The sequence below is a fragment of the Anomaloglossus baeobatrachus genome, chromosome 11 (genome assembly GCF_048569485.1).
Source record: "Anomaloglossus baeobatrachus isolate aAnoBae1 chromosome 11, aAnoBae1.hap1, whole genome shotgun sequence".
NCBI lineage: Eukaryota > Metazoa > Chordata > Amphibia > Anura > Aromobatidae > Anomaloglossus > Anomaloglossus baeobatrachus.
The window spans coordinates 169,006,563-169,019,870 of NC_134363.1; positions in this window are offsets into that span (position 1 = coordinate 169,006,563).

Genomic DNA, 13,308 nt, shown 5'->3' on the forward strand with positions numbered 1-13,308 from the left:
CCGGTGTCTAGACTTTCAGCCCGGATAGTTGTATCAGTGGCTGACGGCACCTCTATAAGGATCCCACGGTACATTAATTTTGTACTGGACCTCAATCCGCCGGAGTTACCTTGCCTAGGAGAACACAAAGTGTGTTCCTTAACCACTCCAGTTTTCAGGCCACTGTGACCAAGCCCAGGGTCCGCTCTGACAGTCGCTTCCCATGAAGCGTGGTTCTGAGGACTGTTTTTCCCTTTCCACCAGTGGTGGTCAAGGAGTGGGCTCATTCACCAAAGGTGGCTCAGCCCGGACCGTTATGTCAGTGGCTGATGGCTCCTCACTTAAGGTTCTGCGGTCCGCCAGGTTGTCCTTCTGGCCAAATCTGTATGGGGGCGGCAGGAGCTTCGTTCTCCTCAGCTTTACAGCAGTGCGGGTTTTTTTGTAGCCTTCTCTGCTTCTCTAGAGGAGATGCATTCCCTCACAGGGACTCTATGCCCGAAATGGTTGCCTGAACTTCCAGACTTCAGTCTTTTCATACTATGCCATGTCTGCCATGCTGGACACCGCACTGCGGTGGCCTCGGCTACTTTCCTCGCTATCCGCAGGCTCCTGTGGCTTCGGAAATGGAAGGCAGATGCTTCTATAGAAGTTCCTTGCTGGGCTCCCTTTTGTTGGGACCAGTCTCTTCGGAACCAACTGGATGAAATTAAGGAAGCTCTTGGCGGGAAGAGTTCTTCCATGCCACAAACCTAAACCAGGAAACCTGTCCAGGGCAGGAATCAGTTGAGGTTTCGTTTTTTTCGTTCCTCCATCTGATCGTTCTCTAAGCCCTCGGCCTCGTCCACTAGCTCGGCCAAGGTTCATAAACCCAAATGGCGCTCGAAGCTGCGTCTTCAGAAAACCGCAGGAGATGCTGCCACTGAGTCAGCTTCCTCCGAGCTATCTAGCCACGCCAACAACGTCCTTGGTCGGTGGCAGGCTCTCCCACTTGGCGACGTATGGTTTTAACACGTCTCCGTTCAGTGGGTGCGGGATTATATCTCCCATGGCTACAGGATAGAATTCTATCCACCCGCCAAACAATTTTTTCTGTCAACTCCCCCCGGCTCCAAGGCCGCCGCCTTCTCACAGGCCGTGGCATTCTTGCAGGCCAATGGAGTAATTGTACCGGTTCCCGACTGGGAACGGTTCTGAGATTTCTGCTTAAATCTATTCCTAGTCCCCGAAGAGGGTGGTGCCTTCCGACCTGGATCTTAAGCTTTTCAAGCATGTTCAGGTGTGGCGTTTTCACATGGAGTCTCGGTCTTGTTCCGTGTGTTTTTCACCGGATCAATCAATAACCCAAGGAGATTCCCTAGCATCCATCGGCATCTGAGATGCCTATCTGCAGGTGCCAATCGCAGCTTCACACCAGCGTTGGCTACGTTTTGCAATCGGAGTGGTCCAATTCGTGGCTCTTCCCTTGGGGTTAGCCACGGCCCCTCGAGTATTCTCAAGGTTGGGGCAGCTGTGATTAGGGTCCTGCACCTCTAGGGATTGGCAGCGATCTTTTGCCCTGGACGGTCTTCTTGTCGGGGCTTCATCCAGTGCAGACTCTTAGCAGAGCGCTTCGCTCACTCTCGCCACTCTAACCAATTCGGGTGGCTTGTCATTCTGTCCAAGTCCACTCTGACTTCGAACCAGAAGTTCCCGTTCCCAGGGACGCAATTCGAGACTCTGTCGGCACTTGTGAAGCTGCCCTTAGTCAAACAGTAGTCCCTCCGCTGATGGTCGACGTCGTTCTATCAGGCACCGAATACAGGTACTGGTCAGATGGTGGCGTCAATGGAAGAGATTCCCTTGCCCAGTTTCTCCTGCGTCCTCTGTGGCTGGATATTTTCCGCTGTACAAGCGAACTTCCTCCTTCCACGGGGTGGTGGCTTCGCCACAGACCAGGGGCTCGTTTCAGTGGTGGCTTCGGCCACTCTGTCTCAGGGACGCTCCTTCCTGGCCCCGTCCCGGGTGATCCTCACCAGGATGCTAGTCTATCCGCCTTGGGAGCAGTATATCTCCACCGTGGAGCGCAGGGCGCTTGGACTCTGTCCGAATCCGCCCTCTGGATCAATGTGCTGGAAATCAGAGCTGTATTTCTAGCTCTCTAAGCCTTTCACCATCTGTTGGCGGCTAGGCACATTCGAGTCCAGTTGGACAACGTGACAGCGTTTACCTACATCAACTTCCAGGGCGGGACACTCAGCCGCCTGGCAATGTTGGCGGCTCAACGCATTCTTCAGTGGACGAGGGACTCCTAGTCCACCGTATCCGCAGCCCACATCCTAGACGTGAAAACTGCGAGGCAGACTATTTCAGCTGTCCAACCGTGGTCCTCCTCAGGTTTTGCGGCAGACGCACTGGTTCATGTTTGGTCCCAGCTTCGTCTCTCTTACGTGTTTCACCCTCTAGCTCTTGTCCAGAGTCCTGCGCAAGATCAGTAAAGAGGGCCGTCGGGTCATTCTCATACTCCAGACTGACCCAGGCAAGCTTGGTACCCTGACCTGCTCCATCTGTCCGTAGTGTTGCCATGGCATCTTCCGGACCGTCCAGACCTTCTCTCAAAAGGTCCGTTTTTTCCGCCAGAATTCTGGACTCTCAGATTGACGGCGTGGCTCTTGAGTCCTGGATCTTGACGACTTCTGGTATCCCTCCTGAAGTCATCTCCACTATGACTCGAGGTCCAAAGTGTCCTTTGGCCTTTTGGCCTTGCCGACCCTCCTGTCCCTTCCACAGTCCGGTCTACAGCTAGGACTATCCCTCATTAAGGGACAGGTCTCGGCTCTGTCAGTGTGTGCCAGCGGCGTATCGTCCGGCTGGCTCCGGTGCGCTCCTTCAAGGGCGCATCTCACATCATTCCGCCTTACCGGCGGCCTATGGAGCCCTGGGACCTTAATCCGGTCCTCACGGTTTCCGGAAACCCCCCCCTTTGAGCCTCTTAGGGAGGTTTCTTTGTTTCATCTTTCACAGAAAGTAGTCTTTCTAGTGGCCATAATTTCCCGCCAGAGAGTCTCTGTTTTGGCTGCACTCTCTTCGGAGTCACCCCCTTTTTTTTTGTTTTTTTTCATCAAGACAAGGTGGTCTCCGTCCGGCTCCGGACTTTCTCCCTAAGGTGGTTGCTGCTTCCACCTTAACCGGGGCATTTTTCCTGCCTTCCTTTTGTCCGGCTCCTGTTCATCGCTTTGAAAAAGCGTTGCATATCCTGGATCTGGTGCGGGCGCTCCGGATCTATGTGTCTCGCACCGCCGTTATTAGGCGGTGCACCTCTCTGGTGCTGACCACTAGTCAGCGTGGCGGTCTCTCGGCATCTAAGCCGACCCTGGTTCGTTGGCTTAGGTCGGCCATTTCCGATGCCTACCAGTGTACTCAAGTGCCTTCCCCGCCGGGGATCAGGGCACACTTGATCAGAGCTGTCGGTGCCTTTTGGGCTTTCAGGCACCAGGCTACGGGTCAGCAGGTCTGTCAGACTGCCACTCGGATTAGTCTGCATACTTTTTCGAAGCACTACCCAAGGCATGCTCATGCTTTGCCAGACGCGGGCTTGGGCAGACGCATCTTTCAGGCGTCTGTCGCCCATTTGTGAAGTTAGGTTTCGCCTGCTTCTCAGTTTGTCTGTTTATTCCCACCCATGGACTGCTTTAGAACGTCCCATGGTCTGGGTCTCCCATAGGAACGATAAAGAAAAAGAGAATTTTGTTACTTACCGTAAATTCTTTTTCTTATAGTTCCGTCATGGGAGACCCAGCACCCTCCCTATTGCCTGTTGGCAGGTTTCTTGTTCCGTGTGTCTTCACCGGCTGTTGTTGTTGTAGACAGAGGTTCCGGTTGTTCCGGGTTTTACTCTGTCTCTACTTGTGGGTGGATGTCCTCCTTCAGCTTTTGCACTAAACTGGCTAGGACTGGCTAGCAGGGGGTGTATATGCTAGGAGGGAGGAGCTACACGTTTTGAGTGTAGTACTTTGTGTGTCCTCAGAAGGCAGAAGCTATACACCCATGGTCTGGGTCTCCCATGACTGAACTATAAGAAAAAGAATTTACGGTAAGTAACAACATTCTCTCTTTTTATATATATATATATATATATATATAATATATAATATATATATATATATATATATATATATATTTCTTTATCGTTCCTATGGGAGACCCAGACCATTAGCTTCTACCTCTGGAGGACACACAAAGTACTACACTTAAAAGTGTAGCTCCTCCCTCTGAGCTTATACACCCCCTGGTGAGCAGACCCAGCCAGTTTATCGCTTTGTGTTCAGGAGGCATACATCCACACATGCATTCTCATATGATTTTTTCCTTTTGGAACGAGATTGAAGAGTGGGGTCCACGTCTGGACCCCCGGCATGTCCCTTCTCACCCCACTGTGTCGGCGGTGTTGTAAGGTTGATTCTTAGGCTGGAGCCTTACATGCCGTGCTGCTTCACCATCCCTCCTGGGCTCTGGCTTGAAGTGGGAGCCAGCACGGTCTCCATGCTTGGCAGGAGACCAGTCTCCATCCGCAGCCCTTCAGGACCCTGCTGGAACGGAACGCTCATCCCCAGGGACCTGGCCCTGCGTCTCAGAAGCTAAGTACCTGAGACGTTTATATTTCGGGGTCCCTGTACTTTATTGTTGGGGGAGAGTGTGCTTATTATGTTTACTGTAAGAGAGAAAAAGAGTAGGCAAAGAGCACTCAACTCATCAAATAGAATCAAAAGTATATGTAGAAAAATTTATTGAAAACATGAAAGTGCAGAACACCATTAAAACCACTTAAAAACATACAAAGACACCTGTCCCATGGACCCAATAATGAGGCAATTATTGCCTACAACAATCACATACATGCATGAAAACACAGAATGTAAAAGGCAAATATAGATAGTAAGGCCTGAGAGAACCTAAATGGTCTTCCTGAAAGGGGCAGTTTGCCCTAGGAAAAACAAGACTATAATAAGTCACCACACAGATAGGTCCAGAGGGAATAAACTTACAAAGTAGAGGCAAGAATTAAGCCATATTAAGGTGCCAGAAAAATGACCACCAACCCTACGCGTGTCGCCCTACCAACAGGGCTTCATCAGGGGAAGGTAATGGACGGAGACAGAAATGCACACATATAAATACAAAAGCAATTTAAGAAAATCAAATACCGGTGTTTTGTGCTCGAAGTAAGCTGTGCGTACAGCTGACACGCCGGGCGGAAGTGGCCGCAGAACCGGAAGTGCATCAGCGCGTAAGGGGAAATTTCTTCCCCCATCGCGCCGAAAATACACGAATGCGCATGCGCGATGAAAACACCATGCAAACAAATGAAGCAGCAGTGCGCAAGCGCCCATACAGCAGACAGCTCCAAGATCAAATATGCGCTAGCGCTTAGATCGTAGGTGCACCATAGACCAAGTACGCAATTAGCATAGAACAATAAGGAAGAGCGATGTTATAAACAAGAGGAGCAACATTAAAGACAGAATATGACTGTCAAAAGTAGCACAGTACTTATCAATGAGGGAAGAAAAACGCATATACATAAGTAAATAAGATTCATAGACAAAATTCAAAAGCAGGAGAATCTACAAATTACAGTTATGAGCTGGTCCATGGGACAGGTATAGGCATACATGTAACAACACCCAAGTACATACAAATGGGATTATCACAGAGGTGACGAAATAAGGGCAAAAAAGAAAACCCAGCAATACAATTATACATCCATATAGCATTCCAGGGAGAACATAAGAAGAAAACCCCCCCGGCCTGACACATAGTACGTATATGCATGAATAATAATGCTGAAGATAACATAATTGTACAATTTAACATCATGAATCACAGAGCATAGGTGGAAAGTTTGGAGCAAGGATCCAAGCTGGCAAATATGGTCCAAAGATGAGACACTCTGTGTTGATGGTCATCCATTCAAATGTCCATGGAAAAATAGTGCCACAGAAGAACAACAGTATATCTGGACCCTGAAAAAGCAAAAAAAGGGAGAGTACAAATAGTAAGCTGGCCTAGGGAACCAGAGACAACCTTCAGCCCAGGAAGCGTTCCAAACCCACCACCCGTAATGTGGCTTCCCATTTCTTATCTCATCATGGGGGGAGCCCAAGGGGATTACGGGTGGTGGGTTTGGAACGCCTTAAACTAAACATCAGGGGTGGTGACTCCACTAAACGGCTCCTACAATTGGAGTCACGTTGGATTTGGGGCCTTAACACGGTTTCTCCGGCGGGCTTGAATGAAGAGTTGCTCTTCACCGGCTTCCTGGGCTGAAGGTTGTCTCTGGTTCCCTAGGCCAGCTTACTATTTGTACTCTCCCTTTTTTTGCTTTTTCAGGGTCCAGATATACGGACATAGTTATTTTGGTGGCATGATATAGTTTTTTCTGGATTACAGAGAATTCCTCATTGGCTGTTGTTCTTCTGTGGCACTATTTTTCCATGGACATTTGAATGGATGACCATCAACACAGAGTGTCTCATCTTTGGACCATATTTGCCAGCTTGGATCCTTGCTCCAAACTTTCCACCTATGCTCTGTGATTCATGATGTTAAATTGTACAATTATGTTATCTTCAGCATTATTATTCATGCATATACGTACTATGTGTCAGGCCGGGGGGGTTTTCTTCTTATGTTCTCCCTGGAATGCTATATGGATGTATAATTGTATTGCTGGGTTTTCTTTTTTGCCCTTATTTCGTCACCTCTGTGATAATCCCATTTGTATGTACTTGGGTGTTGTTACATGTATGCCTATACCTGTCCCATGGACCAGCTCATAACTGTAATTTGTAGATTCTCCTGCTTTTGAATTTTGTCTATGAATCTTATTTACTTATGTATATGCGTTTTTCTTCCCTCATTGATAAGTACTGTGCTACTTTTGACAGTCATATTCTGTCTTTAATGTTGCTCCTCTTGTTTATAACATCGCTCTTCCTTATTGTTCTATGCTAATTGCGTACTTGGTCTATGGTGCACCTACGATCTAAGCGCTAGCGCATATTTGATCTTGGAGCTGTCTGCTGTATGGGCGCTTGCGCACTGCTGCTTCATTTGTTTGCATGGTGTTTTCATCGCGCATGCGTGTATTTTCGGCGCGATGGGGGAAGAAATTTCCCCTTACGCGCTGATGCACTTCCGGTTCTGCGGCCACTTCCGCCCGGCGTGTCAGCTGTACGCACAGCTTACTTCGAGCACAAAACACCGGTATTTGATTTTCTTAAATTGCTTTTGTATTTATATGTGTGCATTTCTGTCTCCGTCCATTACCTTCCCCTGATGAAGCCCTGTTGGTAGGGCGACACGCGTAGGGTTGGTGGTCATTTTTCTGGCACCTTAATATGGCTTAATTCTTGCCTCTACTTTGTAAGTTTATTCCCTCTGGACCTATCTGTGTGGTGACTTATTATAGTCTTGTTTTTCCTAGGGCAAACTGCCCCTTTCAGGAAGACCATTTAGGTTCTCTCAGGCCTTACTATCTATATTTGCCTTTTACATTCTGTGTTTTCATGCATGTATGTGATTGTTGTAGGCAATAATTGCCTCATTATTGGGTCCATGGGACAGGTGTCTTTGTATGTTTTTAAGTGGTTTTAATGGTGTTCTGCACTTTCATGTTTTCAATAAATTTTTCTACATATACTTTTGATTCTATTTGATGAGTTGAGTGCTCTTTGCCTACTCTTTTTCTCTCTTACATTGCTCTTTGTAGGCTTTGCACCCTCTTTTGTTGTGCTATTTTGCTATTATAAACAGCAGTGCAGCCTTGCTCTTACATTTATTGCCTTATTATGTTTACTGACATTTCCGGCGGGTTCTCTAGCTGTCGCCTGAGAACCGCGCCGATGGTGCCTGCGCGTTGGCCGCGCTGCTCAAATTTAGGCTCCAGCTTCACCGGAGGCCTAGTTTCTGTTTCTCTGCCCTCGCATGTCACTCATGCAGAGGGACAGGCTCGACTCCTCCCGGCGGCCGTTCTGTACAGGGGAGGGACACTCCCCACTACAGTGTGTGTCCCCTCCCCTGTAGGTCTCAATGGCCCTCCAGATCCCGCTCCTCAAGCAAGTCCCGCCCCCTCTCTTCGCTCCGGCGGCCATTTTTTCAGCGTTCTCTCTGCGATCAGTCATTGCAGCGCTGGTTTGCAGCATCCCTGCTGATGTGCTGTGCTTGGGGGTCCGGGCTTCGGGATCTGGAGGGCACACAACACCGCTCCAGCGGTCTGGTAAGCCACAACCTGTCTCCGGTTGTGGACCTCTGTATATACTCTCTGGGGGTCATTCTCTGACAGAGCCCCCACTCCAGCAGCATGTCTCACACGAGGAGCAAGGCTCCAAAGCTGTATTCAGTATGCACTGCATGTAAGCTCCTGCTGCCTGAACCGAGCATATTCCCACATTGTGATGCCTGCTCTAACCTGGCGGTGCCTCAGCCTGGAGTCTCACCCCCAGTGGTCTCTCAGGCTGCTCCTGCTCCTGTGGCTGAACCCCCGGCTTGGGTAGAATCCTTTTCTAGGTCTATCTCCCAGTCTTTTGCTGACTCCATGGGACTTCTGTCCAGGACTTTGCTGAACATGCATCAGCCCCCTTCACAGGGTGCCTCTGCTGCTAGGGGTCTCTCAGGACCGGAGCTCACAGAGGATTCATCATCAGGGCCCAGACCCCGTCCTCCTGAGAAGAGACGCAGGGTTCCCTCTCCCTCCTCCTCCCGTGGCTCTGATTCCAGAGCTGACTCGCAGGATAAGGAGGATGCCTTTACAGGGGGCTCGGAGGCTCCATGTACCCCATTGATCTGTCCGAAAGTAACTCAGATCTTAGTGACTTGATTGCTTCCATTAATTCTGTACTGGACCTCAATCCGCCAGTATCAGAGGAGAGACCCTCTCTGGCAGAAAAGCACCAGTTTACCTTGCCTAAGAAAGCAAAGCGTGTGTACTTTAACCACTCCAGTTTTCAGGCCGCTGTGACCAAGCCTAGGGCCTGTCCTTACAAACGCTTCCCAAAGCGTGGTTCTGATGACCGTTTTCCCTTTCCACCTGAGGTGGTCAAGGAGTGGGCTCACTCCCCAAAGGTAGACCCTCCGGTGTCTAGGCTCGCAGCCCGGACCGTTGTGTCGGTGGCTGATGGCACTTCCCTTAAGGATTCCACTGACCGCCAGATTGACCTTCTGGCCAAATCCGTGTATGAAGCGGCGGGGGCCGCGTTTTCTCTGACTTTTGCAGCAGTGTGGGCTCTCAAAGCCATCTCTGCTTCTCTAGAGGAGATGCATTCCCTCACCAGGGAATCTATGCCCGAAATGGATGCCTTAACTTCCCAAGCTTCGGCCTTTTCATCCTATGCCATGTCTGCCATGCTGGAGGCTTCTCACCGCACTACGGTGGCTTCGGCTAATTCCCTCGCTATCCGCAGAATCTTGTGGCTTCGAGAGTGGAAGGCAGATGCTTCTTCAAAGAAGTACCTTGCTGGGGTCCCTTTTGCTGGGTCCCGGCTGTTCAGAGAACAGCTGGATGAAATTATTAAGGAAGCAACTGGCGGGAAGAGTACTTCCATGCTACAAACCAAAGCCAGGAAACCTGCCCAGGGTAGGAATCAGTCGAGGTTTCGCTCCTTTCGTTCCTCCAACTGGTCGTCCTCTAAGCCCTCGGCCTCGTCCGCTAACTCAGCCAAGGACCAGAAATCCAACTGGCGCCCAAAAGCGCGTCCACAGAAGACCGCAGGAGCTGCTGCCACTAAAGCAGCCTCCTCGTGACTATCTGTCCGCGCCAGCAACGTCCTTAGTCGGTGGCAGGCTCTCCCACTTTGGCGACGCTTGGTTTCAACACGTCTCCGATCAGTGGGTGAGAGATATCATCTCCCACGGCTACAGGATAGAATTCTCTTCCAGTCCGCCAAACAGATTTTTTCTCTCAACTCCTCCCTGCTCCAAGGCCGCCGCCTTCTCACAGGCCGTGGCAGCCTTGCAGGCCAATGGAGTAATTGTACCGGTTCCCGCTCGGGAACGGTTCAGAGGTTTCTACTCAAATCTCTTCCTAGTTCCCAAAAAGGATGGTACCTTCCGGCCCATCCTGGATCTCAAGCTTCTCAACAAGCATGTTCAGGTGCTGCACTTTCGCATGGAGTCTCTGCGATCAGTCATTGCCTCAATGACCCAAGGGGATTTCCTGGCATCCATCGACATCAGAGATGCCTATCTGCATGTGCCAATTGCAGTTTCACACCAGCGTTGGCTACGTTTTGCAATAGGAGATCATTTCCAATTTGTGGCTCTCCCCTTCGGGTTGGCCACAGCCCCTCGGGTATTCACCAAAGTCATGGCAGCAGTGATTGCGGTTCTGCACCTACAGGGGTTGGCAGTGATTCCTTACCTAGACGACCTTCTAGTCAAGGCTTCATCCAGCGCAGACTGTCAGCGGAGTGTCTCGCTCACTCTCGCCACTCTAGCCCAATTCGGGTGGCTGGTCAATCTGCCCAAATCCACTCTGACTCCGACCCAGAGTCTCACGTACCTAGGGATGCAGTTCGAGACTTTGCCGGCACTTGTGAAGTTGCCCTTAGTCAAACAGCAGTCCCTCCAACTGGCGGTGCGCTCTCTGCTGAGGCCCCGCCGTTATACCCTCAGGCGTCTGATGCAGGTGCTGGGTCAAATGGTGCCGTCAATGGAGGCTGTTCCCTTTGCCCAGTTCCATCTGCGTCCCCTGCAGCTGGACATTCTCCGCTGTTGGGACAAGCGGCCTTCCTCCTTACACAGGTTAGTGGCTGTCACCACAAACCAGGAGCTCTCTTCAGTGGTGGCTTCGGCCTCTCTCACTGTCCCAGGGACGCTCCTTCCTGGCCCCGTCCTGGGTCATTCTCACCACGGATGCCAGTCTATCCGGCTGGGGAGCGGTATATCTCCACCACAGAGCGCAGGGCACTTGGACTCCGTCCGAGTCAGCCCTTCCAATCAATGTGCTGGAAACCAGAGCCGTGCTTCTAGCTCTCCTAGCTTTTCACCACCTGTTGGCGGGCAGGCACATTCGAGTCCAGTCAGACAACGCGACAGCGGTTGCCTACATCAATCACCAAGGCGGGACACGCAGCCGCCTAGCAATGTTGGAGTTCTCCGCCCATTGAAGGATGCGTTGTACCTCCAAGTCCACCATATCCGCAGTCCACATCCCAGGCGTGGAAAACTGGGAGGCAGATTATCTCAGCTGTCAATCCGTGGACGGTGGCGAGTGGTCCCTGCACCCGGCAGTGTTCCAGTCAATCTGCCGCAAATGGGGCACCCCGGACGTGGACCTAATGGCATCCCGTCACAACAACAAGGTTCCCGTTTACGTGGCTCGCTCCCACGACCCTCAGGCATTCGCTGTGGACGCACTGGTTCAGGACTGGTCCCAGTTTCGTCTGTCCTACGTGTTTCCCCCTCTAGCTCTCTTGCCCAGAGTTCTGCGCAAGATCAGAATGGAGGGCTGTCGAGTCATCCTCATTGCACCGGACTGGCCCAGGCGAGCTTGTTATCCAGACCTGCTCCATCTGTCCGTAGAGATGCCATGGCATCTCCCGAACCTTCCAGACCTACTCTCACAAGGTCCGTTCTTCCGCCTGAATTCTGCGGCTCTCAAATTGACGGCGTGGCTCTTGAGTCCTGGATTTTGACGGCTTCTGGTATTCCTCCTGAAGTCATCTCCACTATGACTCGGGCCCGTAAGACTTCCTCCGCTAAGATCTATCACAGGACTTGGAAAATTTTCCTGTCATGGTGTCGCTCTACTGACCATCCTCCTTGGCCATTCTCCTTGCCGACCCTTCTGTCTTTTCTACAGTCCGGTCTGCAGCTAGGACTATCCCTCAACTCTCTCAAGGGACAAGTCTCAGCTCTGTCAGTACTGTTCCAGCGGCGTCTCGCTCGGCTGGCTCAGGTCCACACCTTCATGCAGGGCGCGTCTCACATCATTCCGCCTTACCGGCGGCCCTTGGATCCCTGGGACCTTAATTTGGTTCTCACGGTTTTGCAGAAACCCCCCTTTGAGCCTCTTAGGGAGGTCTCTTTGCATTGTCTTTCTCAGAAAGTGGCTTTTCTGGTGGCCATAACTTCCCTCAGGAGAGTCTCTGATTTGGCCGCGCTCTCTTCGGAGTCACCTTTTTTAGTGTTTCATCAAGACAAGGTGGTTCTCCGTCCGACTCCGAACTTTCTTCCTAAGGTGGTCTCCCCTTTCCACCTTAACCAGGACATTACCCTACCTTCCTTTTGTCCGGCTCCTGTTCATCGCTTTGAAAAAGCGCTGCATACTCTGGATCTGGTGCGGGCGCTCTGGATCTATGTGTCTCGCACCGCTTCTATTAGGCGGTGCACTTCTCTTTTTGTGCTAACCACAGGTCGGCGCAAGGGTCTCTCTGCTTCTAAGCCGACCTTAGCCCGTTGGATCAGATCGACCATTTCGGACGCCTACCAGAGTTCTCAGGTGCCTCCCCCGCCGGGGATCAAGGCACATTCGACCAGAGCTGTTGGTGCCTCTTGGGAGACCCAGCACCCTCCCTGTTGCCTGTTGGCACTTTTCTTGTTCCGCGTGTTATCATCGGCTGTTGTCGTGGACAGTTTCCGGTTGTTCCGGCTATTGCTCTGTTCTACTTGTGGGTGGCTATTCTCCTTCAGCTTTTGCAGTAAACTGGCTGGGACTGGCTCACCAGGGGGTGTATAAGCTCAGGGGGAGGAGCTACACTTTTAAGTGTAGTACTTTGTGTGTCCTCCAGAGGTAGAAGCTAAACACCAATGGTCTGGGTCTCCCATTACGGAACTATAAGAAAAAGAATTTACGGTAAGTAAACAAAATTCTCTTTATTATATATATAATCAGATCATCAGATTTTCCTGTATTTGGGCCGGGGATGACCCCCTCCCTGGCTCAGCCTCCTTTTTCCTACACAAGGTTTTAATTGCCATCTATACCTGGTTCACCTCTCACTCCCCATTCAGATAAGGTCTGGTTTGGCACATGCAAACGTAGAACAATCAAAGTAAAAGATGCAACAACTAAGAAATTTCCAATGAAACATCAGTGACAAACCTCCCAGGCACCAGATCTCCATTGCACTTAACGCACGTTTCGCTTCAATGGCTTCATCTCACAGTAGTAACCGAATAGTAACTTCAGGATATCCCACCTCGGCTCTTGTACTTTAACAATGATTTTTATGTGATTAATAGTTGTGCCTCTTTTTTTTTTCTTTTCGCATTAGTTTTGGTGTGGATTTCTGGGTATATAATTGAGCACAAATATTTGAAGGACCATGGTCCATCAACTACATCAGTAGTTTA